Raw genomic sequence first — 18903 nt, forward strand, 5'->3', positions numbered from 1 at the left:
ACTGTTGCCACTGTTAAATGTGCTGCCATGAGTTAAAAAAACACAAGTCCTCTGTCTCAAGGCTAAATCAAGTCTCAAGAAATGAATAAAATAAGTCAAAGTCGAGTCTTTTATAAAATTCAGTTAAGCAAGTCTCAAGTCCTCCAATTTGTGATTCGACTCAGACTTGAGTCAAGAGTCAGGTAACTAAAGCCCCCCACTTCTTCGCACACAACACACACACTCACGCACGCACATATAAAAACCACACACAGAAAAAACGACTGACTGTCAGGCTGGCCCTAATCATCTTCATGCCTTGTATGACGGACAGTTCTCCAAACATCATTACAGCCAATCACACATAAATCGGCCAAACCCACCTCCCCCTCTCCCTCTGCCCATCTCCGGCCCGCAATTTTTATTTCTCTCTCACTTTCTCTTACTCTCTCACTCTCTTCCTCCCTCTCTCGCACTCTCTCTCCTCTCTCTCTCTCTCTCAGTGTAACTCTCTTTCTCTCTCTCTCTCCTTCATAGTCCCTCCTCCTCTCTGACACTCTCCCATTCTCTCTCTCACACACTCTCGCTGTCCTTATTCTCTCTCTACACTCCTCTTTGTGTCCTCCTCTCCCCCTGTTCTCCTTCACCTGTCAGTGGGCAGGTGGTGGTCAATCAGGCCGATCGAAGTGTATTAGGTCTCTCGGAAGGCCTCGGGATGCGCTCCTCTCTGCCCTAACAGTGGATTATGGGAGATTAAACTGAGTACCCAGACACGGCCACGCCGATGCACACACACACACACACACACACACACACACACACACACACACACACACACACACACACACACACACACATACATACACTTACACACACACACACACACACACACACACAAAAACACTAATACAGACACATACATATACACACAAACACACACATCTCTGGCTTTTGCTGACTCAGGATGTTACTGTCACGCACACATTTTCTCTCTGTCTTTCTCTATATTGTCCCCTTAGAATTATAAGGTTCTACCTGACATTTTTGTCAAAATTGAGTTATTGACATATTCTTATTCTGTGACACCTTAAGAAGATGAGGTGAGGTGTTTCTTGTAGTTGTATGCATTTTTGGACATTATATCTGAAGAGGTTTGTTCCACTTATCAGTATAAGTCTATGGAATTCTAAGACTTTGAAGCTCAATATCTCAGAACTACTCAGAACGTAGATAGAACCCTATAATTCTAAGGGGACGATATCTCTATCTCAAATATACACAAACTCTCTCTCCCTCTTTCTCTCTCTCTCTCTCACACACACTGACACTTCTGGAATATCGCGGCAGCCAAGGACCAGCTGTCCAGCTGTCAAAGGTACAGTGACCCCAGGCGGAGCTCAGACCCAGTAAAAGGTCACTTCCTTTGCCTTCCTGAAATGATACTATCTCTATCTCTCTTTCCCTTTCTCTCCCTCCCCCCTTCCCTCTCTCTCTCCTTATTGGTCTCCATACTTTGACTGTAGCTGAAAGTGCCCCACTCACAAATCTTATAAATAGCATTAATACCGGCTATGTCTGATGATGGTTGTGTATACCTCCTGTGTAAAGATCGATATCTAATTCCAAATCACTGACACTGAAAAAGGCTATTGATTGATACCAATTCACAGTTTCTAATGTAACAGGGCGTGCGTTGTATTGCGTTGTGCTGTGCCGAGCTGTGCTCTGGCTAACCTGTTTTTGTTGGACGAGCCGCCTGTTCGTGTTTAGAAAGGCGTAGGCATTCAGGTCACAGCAAGTCATCTATCATGGCTGGTCCGGGCATGAATCCCAGACATACAGCACAGTGAGCGGGGGAGCGCTGTCCTGCGCTGCTTTACACTGTTGCTGCTGCTGCTGCTTCACACTGATTCCCCTGATAGTATCACAGCAAAAATGACTCAGTGTGTATTTTTGTGTGTAATTATGTGAATTTGATCTGTGTGCTTGTGAGGTGGTGCTTCGGAGATTCTTGTGTGTGTGTGTGTGTGTGTGTGTGTGTGTACGTGTGTGTGTGTCCTTGGCCAACCTGAGAGGTGGTGAGATATACATTCCCCTTTTTCTTCCCTTCTTTAAAATGACTAGTTCAGGCCATTGTGTACACTTTTTGAACAGAGATGAACACACAATTGCGGCTACTTCCCCAATGTTTGAATTCTATGCTTTTATTCCATGCGTCTGGTCTGATATACCGATTGTATTGGTCTGATATACTGATTGTCTGTCAGACAACTTTCTACCGTTAGCCTGCCAGCTTCCGTAAGCTAGACTAGTGTTCTTGCTTGTGCTAACGTAATAACGTTTTCTTAAAAGATGCCTTCAATCCAAAGTCATGTCTTGTTAGACAGCTCTCTATCACGGGAGCGAGGCAGTGAGCCGCTGCCCGCCACAGTACACACATCGTTTCTTGTGGCATGTTTCTCAGCCAGAGAAGAGTTGGGCAGCTGGGCAATGGGTCAGTGTGGAAATCAAAGAGAGTTCCTGCCCCTGCAATCTGACGCCAGTGCAGTGCCAGCTCGCATTGTTCCTCCAGAGCACAATAGACAAAGCAGCTTATTTATCTCACTACGCGGTGAGGTAGTTGTTTATGCTAAGAGACGTGTTTCATCTGTTATGAGAAGGGCCTGGGAGGCCAATGAGATGATGGGCTGAGGACCAAACACTGCCTGGGCCAAGCTAAACGCTGCACACACATCGATCTGTACTCTCAGTGTGTGTGTGTGTGTGAGAGAGACAGAAAGAGAAGAAACAGAGTGTGTTTATGTGTGTGTGTGTATGTGTGTGTGTGTGTGTGTGTGTGTGTTTGTGTGAGAGAGAGAGAGAGAGAGACCGTGTGAGTCCACATGTGTGTGTGTTACGGCCATGTGTATCCTGTCTTTATTTTTTGCACCTTCTTGCCTGTCACTGGCCTTCTACACCTGAAGACATCAGTGAAGTCCACCTGGTCGAGGTTAAGAAGTGATGACCAGAGAAGCTCCTTTGCCAGGAGTGCAAGAGAAAGCTGTAGCTTGGGGACTGCTGCTCTTGCCTCCTCTCAGCCTAAGGCAGGGATCACATTAGCCAGCGGCAACGGCAAGCGGCAGCGGCAAACGTAACGCAAAGCTCAGACCATAATAAGTTTTATCTCGTTCCTAAGCAACACAAACAGTTTGTCAATTGAATACGCTCGCGTTGCGCTTTGAAAGTTGAACCAAGTTCAACGCTCTGCTTGTTAAACGCTAGCGTTACGAACAGCGTTGCCACCGTTCCGCTGCCGAACCATAGAGAACAATAGGAAATCTGCTGCTTGCCGCTGGCTAATGTGATTCCCCCCTAAGAGTTTGGCTTGCTGTGTGTCTTTTGTATTCTTAATAGAGTTTCTTCTTCGCTTTCTCACACACATCAAGTTGAGGAAATGGTACATAAGATATCAAAGCGTCTGTATCTGCTGAGGGTCCTGGCTCGAACAAGCATGACAGTTGATGATCTCCTGTTGATATATTTTGCCCTGATTAGATCTGAGCTGGAATATAGACATGTACTTCTGGTTGGATGTAGCAAAGGGCAGGAGGTGGAGCTAGAAAGCGTGCAACGCAGGGCGTTTAAGATCATCTCTAGAAGGGGCACTCAGCCTCTCCCCCACCTCCCATCTCTGAAAGAGCACAGAGAGGAAGCAGCAATCTCCATGCTCAAGGAGATGATGAACCCATCACACCCACTACACAACCTTCTTCCTCCAACCAGACTACACAATACTACACTTTTATGATTTTTTTAGACAAAAAAATGTCTGTGTGTGTTTTGGGGGAGTGGTGGGGGGTGGATATGCATGTATGCATTTGTATACTTTTTAATAACTCTCCCAAATGTACTGTACAAAGATGTTGAGAGTAAAAGGTTGAGTTTTACTTAGGGTCAATGGAGGAGTGTAATCAGTATGTGTGTGTGTGTGTACAGTATGTGCGCAAAATTGTACATGTGTGTGCTACATACTGTATATGTGAGTGGGGGTGTGTGGGAGTGGGAGGGAGAGAAAGAAAGATAGTTAGACCAATTACCACATCTCATAGGCAGACACACACACACACACACACACACACACACACACACACACACACACACACACAGCCTGACTGATCACTCTGCCTCTGCCTCAACTTCCAATTGGCTGTTTACACCGTCACACACACACTTCCAGCCAAATCTCACTACACGGGTGGACAGGACCATCAGCATCAGTGCGTGTGGTCCACTGTGAGCACAGGAGGCTGCAGAAACGGTAACGGCCGTCGAGCTCACAGACTGGAAACCCGACTGAGACTCCTCACGGAGGCAGGTGGGTGGAGGATAACACCCTTACTGCAAGACAATGACACATTCAAGAAATTGCCAGAGATGTTTCGGACAGATAAGAGGGTGTGCTGCCGATACACCTGAGAACTAGATTCAACATTAAACAAGAGGTTAGTATGACTAATACACTTATTCCAGTTGTTCCGTAAAACGACTAGTGATTCAGAATGATGTCACATCTGTGTAAAAACCCAACCTGGTTGCCTTCCACGACGCAAGAGTCGTGAGAACAAAATGCAACTGTTTGTTAGCAATTGTCTCTTAGCAATTGTTATCAGATATAGCAATGCCAGTTTGTAATGAAGCATTACACAGTATTTTACACAAACAAACGTCATAGCAACATACCGACAGATAGAGGTTGGACACAATTGTTTCTACGACTGATTTAATGACAGAACTGCTAATAAACAGTGTATGTCTATCATATCTCTACTTTACTGTTAATGATTGCAGCCATCTTGGAAATTCGAGTTCCATTTACAACTTCCTGTTAGTAGCTCGGGAAAACAACTTGGCAATCGACTCGGGCGGACAATTGGAATGCAGCATTACTACCAACTACAGGGGCAAGGAGGGTGCAGACCTCCACTTTGGCCAGGTAGCTCTGCTCTATGTAAGTCAAACCCAAAATATCAGTGTGTATTTTCTATGTTGACATAAGCACTATCCAATAATAATCATAAGATATACATCACATTTAGTGATCAGTTTGATAAAAGAAATGATACATAGCTGCATTAATTCATTAAGTCCATGTAATGAGAACACCTACAGTATGTGCTATTTCATGAACTGTTTTGGGTAAGACCATCTGTAAAGAAATGCATTTCTTTGCTTTGAACACTGGCAGGCAAACTAGGTGTGAATGTCATATGGCACAACAGTAGCAAAAGTGAAACTAAATCACTATAAATAAATGTGGGATTGTCCTTGGACCATGCTACACCTTTCCACCAAGTTTCATGGAAATCTAGCCAGTAAATGAAGCGCAATCTTGCACACAGACAAATGGACAAACCACACCGAAAACAAATAAACAACACGCTGTATGCATTGTGCACTCTGAGTGGCAATGAACAATGCACCATACGTATTACAATATCCACAGTGATAACTGTTTGCTATGTATATGTATTTATGTACTGAAGTATATGCACCCACATCAAAATCTATGGATGATGCAAGCCTTACTTATCTTAGAACTGTTAGATATGATTGTGCATATGTAGGCACGTGTCATTTATGGATGTGTGGTCATGTGTGGTCATATACAGCCAGTTGAAAAGAGTCCTTCTCCAACACCATGGGTCTGCTTTTGATCAGTACACAGTTTTTCAGTGATACGCTATAAATACTCCACATCACAACAGGAAATGTCTTGTTTCTCCACAGCTCTTCTCTCACACAGACACCTTATTGCTTCCCAATCAGTCGCGGTGGCTTGGTTCTGGTGGTTTGGCATGGTTTACCAGACTGATGGTGTGATGTGGGTGAACTCAGAAAAAGAAAAAAGAAAAAGTGAGGCGCACATCAGGTGTTCCTCCCCCTCTATCTCTCTCTCTCTCTCAGTCTATTTTTTTAACCTTTTTGATTGTGTGATTGTTTGCTTTCAGTTCTACTATTACATGGTCTTTATGCCTTTGATTCCGATGCACCGTACTGTGCCAGTTTAAATCTTCAGCTCAATTTGTTAGGCGCTTTAGCACTCTTATGTTAAATGCGCTATATTACTCTAAATGGACTTGACTTGACAGTCGGCTTCGTCTGCAAAGTGGCGGCTGGCCCAGGCTGCAGAGGAAGACGCTGTGGGAGGTAAGATGGCGGGCGGATGTCGGATGTAGCAGACACATAAGCAGGCTCTGTAATCGATGGCGGCTGTGACGAGACAGTGCTTTGATGTGGGCTGGCGGAGCGTGGTGTGTGTGTGTGTGTGTGCTGCTGTTACTCTGTTGCCCCACGCTCGAAACCAGCATAGAGTCATTCTGAGAGAGACAGAGAAAGATGTACAGAGTGTACAGAGAACCGACAAATCCTTCAATCAATGACTACATTTCCATGCACACCATATTCTGAATAAGGACCATATTCTGGTTATGGCAATATATAATATATATATGCATGTATAAACCTGGCCTGACCTTGGCTAATAAACCTGATGTACATTCAGAATAAGATATTTAGATATATCGGCATATTCTGAGTAAAGCAAGCAGTGTACAGTAGAAGTAGTATCTGCGTCATGACGTATCAATGGTCTCTTTCCCTGAATTTCATTCATGACCACAAGATAGGTGAATTTTGATTGAAGATTGGAGTCGCTATTGTTTTGCATTTTATCCTTACAATAGGCTGCTTTGAGGGGTTTCCACCGATTCTTCATCTGTCAGCAGTGCGAGCAAAACCTGCAAATTTGAGCATTACGATGCTTTCACCTATTGATAAATTCCACCATGACATTTAAACTTTCAGGTTTTAATACATAAATTGACTTCATCTTCACTAGTAAAACTTTCTTCCACACTTCTACATTTGCCAAGTGTCAGAGCATCAAACCAAGCTACCAAACTTCCCTGCATGAACATGCGCAGACGGAATTTAACATTCCGGAAGGGGCATTTTCCGACTAATGTGTTTACAAGCCACAGTATTCCGGTTCAAAGAGGTATGTGCCAGGGTTTTTAGTAAACGGAATATGAGCTTAATCGGGTTATGGCAGCTGGAATAAGGCGTTTACATGACTCACTGACGATCAAAATACTGTCATTATTCTGAATAAAACCGGAATATGGTGTGCACGGAAAAGTAGTCATTATGTGCAAAATACTTAGAGAAAAAAATGGCAGAAATGCACAAACCAACAAGAGAGAGAGAGAGAGAGAGAAAGAGAGAGAGAAAGAAAAGAGAAAAATAGAAAGAAAGACAAATGAAGAAAGAGCAAGAGGAGGACAGCATGAGAGAGAGAGAATAAGAGAGCAAGAGAGAGAGAGTAAGAGAGAGAGAGAGAGAGCAGGCCACAGCTGGTGGTAGGGTGAGGTGGGCCCATGTGGGGAGCCCTAAGTGGCCTGGCGTGAGGCCGATGAAAGAAGAGAAAGAGTCTGCTGCATTTATGAGCAAAAAACAAAAACGGCAAAAAGGCTTCTGCAATGAGGACACCCACTAGATGGCCATTACGACTAAACAAGAAGAGCGCTTTACCCCCATTTCTACCCCTAAGCAAGGAAGGAACAATATTTGAGTGTGGCTAGCGGGGTCCATCTCCAGGCCCAGGAGCCATCTGGCGCGCCGGTCTCTAGCTGGGCTGCTGGGCTGCTAATGAGGGTTCTGACTGATGGCCTCATCAGGGCTGGAACCCGCTCGCTCGCTCACTCCCCGCTGACACTCCCCTCTCTCTCTCTCTCTCTTTCCCCACCTCTCTCTCTTCTTGACCATTTCTCTACCCAACGTTCTCTCTCCATCTTCCTCTCCCCCTCTTCACCCCCTTAAATACCTTCCTGTCTCTGCATCTGTCCAGGCCCAGGCATCCACATTCTTGTTGGCTAGACAACCCAGCTGCCGGTGGGTGGAAAATTCCAGAATCAGAAAGTCACAAAGACATTTTTAATTTATTCCTCAGTCCCAACCCATACACTAAACTGCTTGGTAACTTTCATCACCTCCAGCTGTGTGCTAAGTAGCAACATTCAGGTGGCTGATTAAAACAAACAAACAAAAGAAAACATTTACACGCCTTGTGTTTAGGCCAAAGGTTTTCCATGCTGCAGGGGCGACAGATGTCTACATGGATGGAAGCTCTGGCCGTTTGAGAAGATATGGAGGAAAATGATGGTCACCGTGGCAGCCATGTGATCACCACATAGTCCCATGGCAACAGATGCCAGCATGGCCACATTTGGGCCGCACTGTCGAGATGTATTATGTGCTTCTGTCGGTGTCAGCGTCTCAAGGACACACACACACACATGCACAACCACATACCCACACACTGTGACAGTCTGGGTCTCTAAGTGAACCAAACGGACAGACGCCACTGACAGACCGTAGCGCTCAGTCCTCACTAAAACACCATGCACCACACCTCACAAACAGAGATGAGGCGAGCTGGAGCCCAAAGGCACCAAGAAAAACAAGCCTTTCTGGGCTGGTCCAGACGCAGAGAGCGTGCATTCCTGTGGTCAGGGCATGATTAGCCACTGACTGGTGCCCATTCAGCGCAGTGACTGATCTCCGTCAGCAGTATCTCAAGGTTCTGCTTAAAGAGCCCTCTCTCTCTCTCTCTCTCTCTCTCTGTGAATGGCTTCAGCAGACCATGTGCTGGGAACTGAGGGAGGGTGGGATGGGGGGGGGGGGGGGGTTGTTGGGGTGCTCTCTACATGATGTCATGGCCACAAAGACACTCTGCAGCTTTTCCATGTCCCGGGCACAGACACTGTGGGCGCGGGAACGACTCCGGCCCTAACAGCCGGCCTCAGAGACCAGAGGAGGGGGACAGAGAGGGACTATTACAGCCACTTGTATTGGTGGGTGTGTGTGTGGTTGCTTGTATTGTGATTATGTATGTGACAGGGCACATGTCTGTACATGTGGGTGACGTGTGTGTGTGTGTGTGTGTGTGTGTGTGTGTGTGTGTGGTTCTCTGTGCAAGACAACACAGAGGCCAAGCTCCACTGCACAGAGAGAAACTCAGCAACCATGCCAAGGCCATGACCAGAGGCAGCAGTGTGAAGACAAATGGATACAGCACACCAGTACGTCTCTGCTTCAATGAGTGAGTGTGTGTGTGTGTGTGTGTGTGTGTGTGTGTGTGTGTGTGTGTGTGTGTGTGTGTGTGCCAAAAGTTTGGAGACACTTGGACATTTTTCATTCCACTCCATTATAGACAGAACACCAGCAAGTGTTTGCATGAGTGACTCTGTGTACACATATAAGAATAAGCGTTAGTTCAGACAGGACACAGGAAGTCAGCGCACTTTCAACCATCAGCAGACATTCAGCTGATTCAGTAACACAAACCACAGTTGCCATTAGAAAGAAGAAGGTTCTTTGGAGGTCCCCCTGCCGTTCCCTTTGCTTACTTAGCTCGCTCCAAAGTAAAATAATTGTGAGGAGCATACTCCTTCATGTTGCAATAAATGGCTGTTTTTCTAGATGAAAGTGGTCCTGACTTAACTGTACAGTATGTGTGCATGTGTGTGGACATTTATGTGCATGTGTGTATGTGGGTGAGGCGTTGCTGTGTTCCAGAGAAACACAAAAGGCACACTGAAGTTGCCACCAGTCATTGCTCCACGGTAGCCTCCTTACTGCATTCAGTTTGGTCTGAGTTGGTCAGTTTTTAGGTAATTCTTAGAAATATATTTGTTTTCAGTAGCATCCAAATCGAAAAAAAAAAGAAAATAGAGTTGGTAGGTTGGTTATTTGTTTTACTGCACAAAGCAAGACATAATTTTGGACAAGTGGTGGCTTGGTGAGTGCTCCTGTCCATACGTATGCCTCTAGGCCAGGGGTTCCCAACCTTTTTTGGCAGGTGACCCTTTTTTGATGTTACAAAGCGTTGGCAACCCCAAACATTCACAGCATGCTGTGAGAGCGCCCATCTCATCTCTGCTGTAACATCCAGTCGAGAGCGGTACTTTGATTTTCAAGCATGATTACATCAATCAAAGATCTCATGCGGGTGGTTTTTAATATTTGTTTTTATTCAATGTATATTCTTATGTAATGTAGTGGTCAATTTCAAGATACACAGTATCTCAGCCGACCTCTTTTGAATTTCAGGCGACCACACATAGGGCTCCGACCCCAAGGTTGGGAAACTATGCTCTAGGTTCTCTCTTTCATGATATTCAAGACTGATTGCATCTCTTTCTTGCCTACACTGGCATGCAAAAGGGCCTCCCTGTTATCGAGAACTACGGGCCAGTAAGCTTGCAAGGCAGAGATGTGAGGTCAGGTGACGTGAAGGTGAACTGCCATGCTAAAATGACCTTCATGCTAAACGATACGCAAGGTGTTTTATTAGCCTTTCCGCATGCATAAATCGCTAAAGCTGAGCTACTGTTTGAGATATGAATGATGCTGTGTTTAATTAACTTAACCTACCATTTAATCAGAAGTTCTGTTGTTTTCACTCTTGCTTTAATGACAACCTACCTTACCTCCCCACCTACATGTAGGACAAAAACAAACAAAAAAAAAATCTGTTGGGTTACAGCAAATGAGCATATCTTTAAGGATGGACTCCTTCTTGGCTTCTGACTATAAAGAAGTAATGTGGGTATCGGTGTGCAGTGTGGAAACAGTTAGATAATGTTGACCATGAAATGAAGAGGATTCTTTGCGGTGTAGATTTCTTCTGCAGGTCTCGGTTTAATTTCCACTCACACTGTCACGCTAATCAAACAACGGCGAACCCTCATTTAACGGCTGTAAGACCATTCTGAATGGCTGATGTCATGGTGGATCATTGTTTCATGAGGATGGCTGTCCTGGTGGAGGGAGGACAAGGCCAAGGGACGACACACACACACACACACACACACACACACACACACACACAGGTATCCACACAGATACACACACACACACACACAGACAAATACACACAGGTATCCACACACACACACACACACACAGACACACAAAGACAAGTACACACACACACACACACACACACACACACACAGACACATTTTAGCCCTCTCCAAAGAGGCGAATCATTATGCTTGGCAAGCACAGACACAGCGAGCGAAGATTGAGACACTGCACATCTTTGAGCAGTGAAAAGCAGACAAGAAGAGAGCAAAGCAAAAGAGAGGAGAGGAGAGGAGGGATGGAGCGAGGGAGGGGCAGAGGGCTAATCATAGGGAAAGATGACTTCATTTGTCAGTCTGCATGCCAATCAAGCGTGCAAACTCATAGTGGATCCGGAGCGGACGGCCGTGCCAACATCCCCGCAGTCAGCCGTTTGGCCCACCAGGAATACTGAATAGGCACATTTCAAACGTAAGCCCGGTCAGTAGGCATTTCGCTCGACATTCATCAGCGGTCCCTCTAAAACACATTAAGGGGAAGGGATTCAGTTTCTTTTCCCCCTCGCTCTAATGCAGTACCGGCAAATAATTAAATGGGAGCTGGCGAATTGCAATTCCCCCAGGGGTGAAGTGCATTTCCTTACCCTTTCTTACTGAAACACACACACATATTGCCTCCATGAATGCTCATGAGTGAACACTACACATACACACACACACACACACACACACACACACACACACACACACACACACACACACAAACACACACACACACACAGGTGGTGGTGTGACCTTGAGCCTGGTAGGGTTGCATGTAAAGGATCTGGGTGCCTAACACCCTGCATGTCTAATGAGTACTTCAAGGGCCCCCAACACCCCAACTTATATACACACACACACACACACACACACACACACACACACACACACACACACCTCCCACTCCTTGGTTATTAGCATTTGAAGGTCTCCCTGGCACTGCTTGTCTAGACTGCCCTCTAAAAGGGACTCATCTCTCACACTGAAGGTACGTGTGAGAACCAAATGGATGTTTGACTTGATGATGGTTTCTTCTTTGTGAGTAATGTGTATGTGAATGAGTGAGTGATTCTATTTGGCCACGTGTCTGTCTACCCCGCCTGAAGTTGGTGCCCAAGAGGACATTTAGTCATAGCAGACACTTTTATCCAAATCCACTTAAAAAGAGGTAAACAGTCAAGGTACAGTGTGACATGTTAGTGCAGCAATGTTAGTGCAGCAATAAATACTACTTCCATAGAATCAAGTGACTGTTCTAGAAGGGGGACAGTCTAGTGGTAAGTGCTACAATTAGCATGTCCAGTTGTTGCTAGTGCTCAGAGAGGAAGTAGCCTACTCTCTGAAGAGCTGGGTCTACTACTGTATACAAGATTGTCTTACTTTAATTATTCATTTTATGTTGCTTGAAGTTATCTGTAATGTCCTAAATCGTATGACAATAAATGGTCAGTGGACAGACTGGAACAAACTTCTACTCCTGTTTCATCTGCACGCATCACTAGTGGTAGCACAGCAGGGAACAACACAGGGAACTGAAAATGGCTCTACACTATGTCTCAATCAGGCCACATCACAGGTGTCACATGGTGGGCCTGATGATGCACAATTCTGCCAGACTAGGCACACAATAACATTTTTGGGGGCTTTTAAGCCTTTATTCAGATAGGACAGCAAAGAGATGAAATAGGAAACTAGTGGTAGAGAGAAATGGGGCGGAACTGGAAATGACATGGGTCGGGGTCTTGTGCTTGACATTTTTCAACCATTTATTTGATTTATTTATTCACCGACTACAAGTAGACCATTATATCTGTAGCTATTTATGTAAGGGATTATGGACGACACGGTGGTCTGTTCACAGAAGTTAATGCACGGTCGAGGTTGTAAAACGGCCCCGACGCGAAGCGTAAGTGCATTCATTTCTGTGAACAGACCACCGTGGAGTCTATTATCCCGCTTATTCCACTGTTGCCACTTGCGTTGTGTTCATTTCCTGTTACAATTTAAACGTTTTAATCGCTAAAACTGTCTTATTTGTAGAACTACTTTCTTCCGACACATATCAACTAATTTCTCAACTTGCAGGACAAACTGCGTTACTAGTTCTAAATGGATGGTTGCTACGGCCAAAGGCCAATCGTTAGTTTTATCTCTCCCGTTGTCAAGCGGGCGTATCCCAAGATTCTGATGAACTTTAGCTTTGAAATATTGCTATTTTACTTAGCCTGCTGTCATCCATCTACTGTAGCTAAAAGCCACCTCCGTCATATGCTACAATGTTGCTATGTTCTGAACGTCTGCATTTTACAGCTTGGATGCAACGTGACGGCTCATTTAAACTTTACAATGAGTTCGGCGAATTAATATACAAGTGTGATACGGCCAAAAAAATAGATCTACTTCATAGGTGTGCAAATAACATACGGTTAATGGTCGTTCTTAATTACGTAGGACAATGGGAAATTCAACCAAGCAGTGGAATAATCTGTTTTAACAGATTTTCTGATTCAACACATACTATATGTGTTTATTCTATTTTAACACATTTAACATTTTTAGATGAATTAATCATCACAATCATAGGCACATGTACATGTGAGTCTGTACACAAGTGTATGCACCGCATATATACATTTGCGTGCATGTGCGTGTGTCTGTGTGTGCCTGTGTGAGTGTGTGCACATGTAAGAACATATACAAGGACAAAAAAAGGCTGGCAAAGAAAGTTATTACATTTAGCCTTAAACCATATTACCATGAAAACCTTGCTGGTTGATGTCTTCAACCAGGGAGTTCAGAGAGCACGTCCATCAAAGGTAAAGTGCTGAAAAACACCCTGAGTTCCGGGGAGGATGAAACGCTCGCCGGCATCCTGGAGGATGAGGTGCGGCTCGGAAAGAGAGAGGGAAAGAGAGAGAGAGAGATAGAGAGAGAAAGAGAGAGTGAATGAAAGAGTGAGAGAAAGAGAAAGAGAGAGAGAGAAGTTGCAGCATGCAGTCATTGCCCTTGATGAAAACCATTTGATCATTTGGGGAAGAGAACGATTCTCTGCCTGTTTTTTGTGATTTTAAATGGCCCATAATTACTGTGTTCTACCGACAGACTGACATGTTGTGACATAGGGTAGTAGTGCTGCGGTTAATTGATACATAAGACAAAGTGTACGGGGATTTTCAAAGCACTTTGGCGGAGCGGAGGGAGATCTGCCGGGCAGAGCAGCCCCACATGATGAAAGAGGTGGTGTCGTGAGTGTGTGTGTGTGTGGTGGGGGGCAGCAGTAAACAGAGATGCCCTGCCTCAAAGCACAGATGCTGACTCCGCCATTTAAGAGTAGGACTCACACACATATACACAAAACACACACACACACACACACACACACGAAAGTTTAGCAACACATTCAAAATTATGTCTGTGCAAATACTCATAAAAACATACACACACATACCCACATGGACACTGATGCCTGCATGCACACAAACTGCACACACACACACACACACACACACACACACACACACACACACACACACACACACACACCCTGGGCTCAGGTGCTGTATAGTGTGATGTCAGGATGGGTGTGGAGGAGGCTGCTTGGTGCGCCTCATTGTCCTGTCAATGGGCTGTAAAATACAAGCACAGTGAGGCAAACTCTATCCAATGCACCAGGGTGCTAATCCACAAATCAATAGCTCTTACATTTTCACTTACAGGTTTCTTCCCTAACCCCCCCCCCCCCCCCCCAAAAGGGACTACACGCACACACTGACAAATACACGCAGGTATACACACACACACACACACACACACACACACACAAAGCCTACTGTAGAAAAAACATACTGAGTGTCTGTAGGAGTCCGACCAGTGCTTCTGTGATTGTGTTTCTGACCCTGACGACGCTGGCCCTGTTTAAACGGAGCTTGACCTTCCACCGCCTCTCCCCTGTACTGGAAGGCAACTTCATTAAGCCACTGATAAAGCACATTAATCTTCTCTTCTGGGGGCGGGTGGAGGGCAACATAACCCCCCTCAACCCCCCCCCCCCCCCACACACACACACACACACACACACTCAACCAAGTGATGCAAGAGAGGATTATGTCGGTTTGGGTAACAGATTACAGAGAGGGAAATAGAGAGAGGGAGAGAGAGAGAAGGGAGAGAGAGAAGAGAGAGAGAGAGAAGGGAGAGAGAGCTGATCTCACTGCTCTCGTGCCATTCTGCCTGCGTATCACATTGCAGACTTAACACGGGAATGATTCTGCTGCACTGCACATGACTACGGTCCACAAAGAGGGCAATGAGGATGACAGGAGGGAGAGAGAGACAGAGAGAGAGAGAGAGAGAGAGAGAGAGAGAGAGAGAGAGAGAGAGAGAGAGAGAGGGAGAGAGAGACCATGCACAACAGAATACTGTGCAGGACACTAAATCTATCAAGCACAGAAGCAGCATCCAAACTCATGGCATCATCCTAATGATCAGTTCCCCAGTAATAACACCCATATACATGACTACTTCATTCCCATAACTGATGCCTGTTGTCATGATTGATTGCATTGCTGCTCATATAGTCTATATATTGCTTGCATATTGTGCATTGTCAGGAACTAACATGCATATTGTTTGGGAGTCACCATTGTCCAGAACCAAAGTCCCTTCAGAGGAGATGAGGTGCACAACAGAAGAGCAGAGGGAGAGGGGGGTAGAGGAGAGAGTAGGAGAAGAGATGGGGAGAGAGAGAGAGAGAGAGAGAGAGAGAGAGAGAGAGAGAGGGGAGGGAGAGAGAGAGATGAGGGAAATGGGGGAAAGAATCAGAAATAGGGAGAGGCACAGGGAGCAGAGGGGAGACCTGAGGTATTCTGGGCTTTAATGAAGTTGGTCGACTGTGTTAAAGGCCCCAGCAGCGGATTCAGTAAATCTGCCCGACCCTCGTCTGCAAAGCACCCTGGGAGTCAAAAGGTAAACTACTTCTCGCATTTAGCCATAATGGATAAACATGCCACTGCTAATGTTGTTCGTCTGTTCTCAGGCACTCTCTCTCTCTCTCTCTTCTTTTTCCATTCCCTCTTTCTGTTCTCTCCTCTCCTCTCTCGGTTTATCTCCCTCCTTCCCTCCCTCCCTCCCTCCCTCTCTTTGTTTCTGTGCTGACAGCAGAAGTGGGTCCTGTTCTGTCCTGTTCTGGGGTAGAGTGAGTGGGAATTGGTGGCGTGCGTCTCTGGCTGACTTGTCATGCAAAGCAGAGAGCAGCCGTGGAGGATGTGGCAGCAGATGCAGAAGCAGTGGTGGTGGTGGCGGCGGTGGTGGTAGTGGCGGCGGTGGTAGTGGGCAGGAGAGAACAGAGAGCAGGAGAGCAGCTGGAGATCACATGCCGGCCTCGTGGACACGCAGCCAGATGGGGGGTGGGTGTTGGGGGGCTGGGGGGTAGAGCCGGGCCAAAGCTCTGACACTCTGTCTGAGAGTGAGACTGATCGGTCCACTGGGGTAGCTAGCTGTGTGTGTGTGTCCACTAGGGTAAGTGCTGTGGTGTGTGTAGCGTGTGTGTGTTTGTGTGTTGGTATTGTTTGCATATGAGGTATATAGTGTGTGTGCTTGTGTGTGTGTGACTCCACCAGGTTTGGTAGTGTGAGTTTGTGTTCACTGTGTTAAGTGGTGAGTGTGTGTGTGTGTGTGTGTGTGTGTGTAAGCGAGTGAGTGAGTGTGTCCATGTGCGTGCTTATAATATCTGTGGATATGACGTTGTCTGTTTGGACCCCAGATATGACTCAAACCTTTTAGTGTCAATCAGTGTTTGGGGCTGCTCATAGGCCTGACACGAGGAACAAGGAAATTCAATTGTGGACTGCGTCACGCTGCACTCCCTGCGGCACCAGCGTGGCGAGGCCAGGGGCCGGCTCCTCACGTAACAGCACAGCACTCCCGCCAACACCTGTCCCGCCGTCGCCTGGCCACGCCTGGGCCGAGTCCGCGCCAGAGTCCGCCGCCTGGTGACGTCTGGATCGCTCAAAGCCAAGTGCTGCTCCAGAGAGACCTGCTCCTGCTTTTATCCAAATGCTCTTATCCAGCAGCAGGAGGTTGATTTGACAGGCACTGGAGCAACAAAACTGTCCAGGCTGACCCATTTTAGTGCTGTCATAATCTTACTGTAGGACTGTAGTCCTCGGTTCTGGCAAAAGGTTGTTCTAGTGAGACAGGTCCAATGTTTTCACTGACTAAGTGGAATAGAAATCAAAGATGTGAATAACAAAGTCTATAGCAGGGGAAAGTTTATACTAGGCTCCACTGGCTTATCCAACAACAGGTGCTCTTAAGTAATGGGGGTACAGTTCATGAAGGTCACAGAATCCTGGCAGTGGCTGTTGACACCAAGGATAAAAAAACTAAGGCACTCTGTTGTAGTAAATGTGAGTTTAAATTCTTCAGAGCATACTGTAGGTAAACAAAAGATACAGACGACACGGCATCTTCATGTGAAAAACAGATGTTCTGTTATTCACTAAGATAGGTGTAGTTGAGGAGGAAATATCCCACAAAAATCTGAGCATAGTTGTTCAGCATGTCAATTAACTTTTCCTTTAGAGAGGGGCCTACGACAAAGACTTTGCATATTGCCAACTGTCATGTCTGTAAATCTTTCTATGGATTAAATAATTAATTCTTATGCATATCGTTGGTTTCCGAGTCTTTCTGGCTGAACTGTGGCCATCTCTCTCTCTCTTTTTCTCTCTCTCTTATCTCTCTCTCTCTGAAGTTGTTGGATGGGGGTTTGGGTTGTCCCAGTTTGCCCCACACTCTCACACCCTCCTCATCCAATTACCTAGAGACTGTCTTAATTACTCATCCCTCCTATAGGGTAACACTCAGCCCTGCAGCCCATTAAATCCTCCACTTTTTGTTAAAAAAAAAGCCATGAAATGCCAAGGCTAATGACCAACAAGAGGTATGAGCTACAAAGATCCCACAAAACATTACTTTAAGAGAAAAAAGGCAATAAAAGAAAAAAAAAACATTCTGCAACAACAACATTTAGACCTACTAAGAGCCATTTTTCCATTACCATTTTTCAGTAGCGTGCTTTTTCAGAGTGTGCTTCATGCATGTCTCTCCCCCTATGTGATGTCTTGAGAGGAGGCTGATGGAGCCTCTCTCTATCTCTCTCTCTCTCTCTCTTGCTCTCTCTCTCTCCCCTCTCACCACCCGTACCACCACTACCACTGCTGCTGCTGCTGAGGAGGACTTTTGCGAGCCTGTTTTTCGCCCTGGGTTATTTTCTCATCGGAGGAATAAAAATGACTGTGGGGAGTCATCACATGAAATTAGCACATCATAAACATTCCCTTTGTAGCTAGGGCTCACTGGCGCGCTGCTGCTTCTAATGGTTAAGCTAAACTAGTGCAACAGCAACAACAAACAAACTAACAAAAGCGCTCTAAATGCACTCTGAGATGCAGCATTCCCACTAACAAAAGCGCTCTAAATGCACTCCGAGATACAACATTCCCACTAACAAAAGCTCTCTAAATGCACTCCGAGATACAACATTCCCACTAACAAAAGCGCTCTAAATGCACTCCGAGATACAGCATTCCCACTCTTTGAGATGCAGCATTCCCACTCTTTGAGACATACCCAAAAGATATGTGTGTGGTTTAAGTGGGTTGGAGTTTTTAACTGGTTGGACAGTAATATCAACAGAAACTTTATCGATCAATACGTTTCTCTGAGGCTTGGCCTATCACACTATTGGAACTACTGAGCAAATATAGGCTCAATGTAAAAAAAAAAAAATGCAACCCTAAACTAAACACTGAAGGTTAGCCCAGTCATCATCCATAACTGACCTGGGAAAATCCCTGACTCTCCGGCCCGCCTCCAGACAATAGCGTGCCCACGATGGTCCACCACGAGCGCTTGTCTCAGTCGAGTACGCTTAACGATGATGAAGATAAAGTCGGAAATAAAAGTTTAATTCATT

At 45.7% G+C, this 18903-nt stretch overlaps 1 protein-coding gene across 2 annotated transcripts in view; it reads right to left on the reverse strand.

Moving 5' to 3' along the window:
- Positions 1-18903, reverse strand: part of gpc5c (glypican 5c) — a 152582-nt gene that overhangs the window by 1268 nt on the left and 132411 nt on the right. The window lies entirely within an intron of this gene.

This window comes from Alosa pseudoharengus, unplaced genomic scaffold (assembly GCF_046254945.1).
Source record: "Alosa pseudoharengus isolate Yale_2024_CS ecotype anadromous, Long Island Sound unplaced genomic scaffold, YU_APseudo_1.1 YU_APseudo_1.1_scf_2, whole genome shotgun sequence".
Taxonomy (NCBI): domain Eukaryota; kingdom Metazoa; phylum Chordata; class Actinopteri; order Clupeiformes; family Clupeidae; genus Alosa; species Alosa pseudoharengus.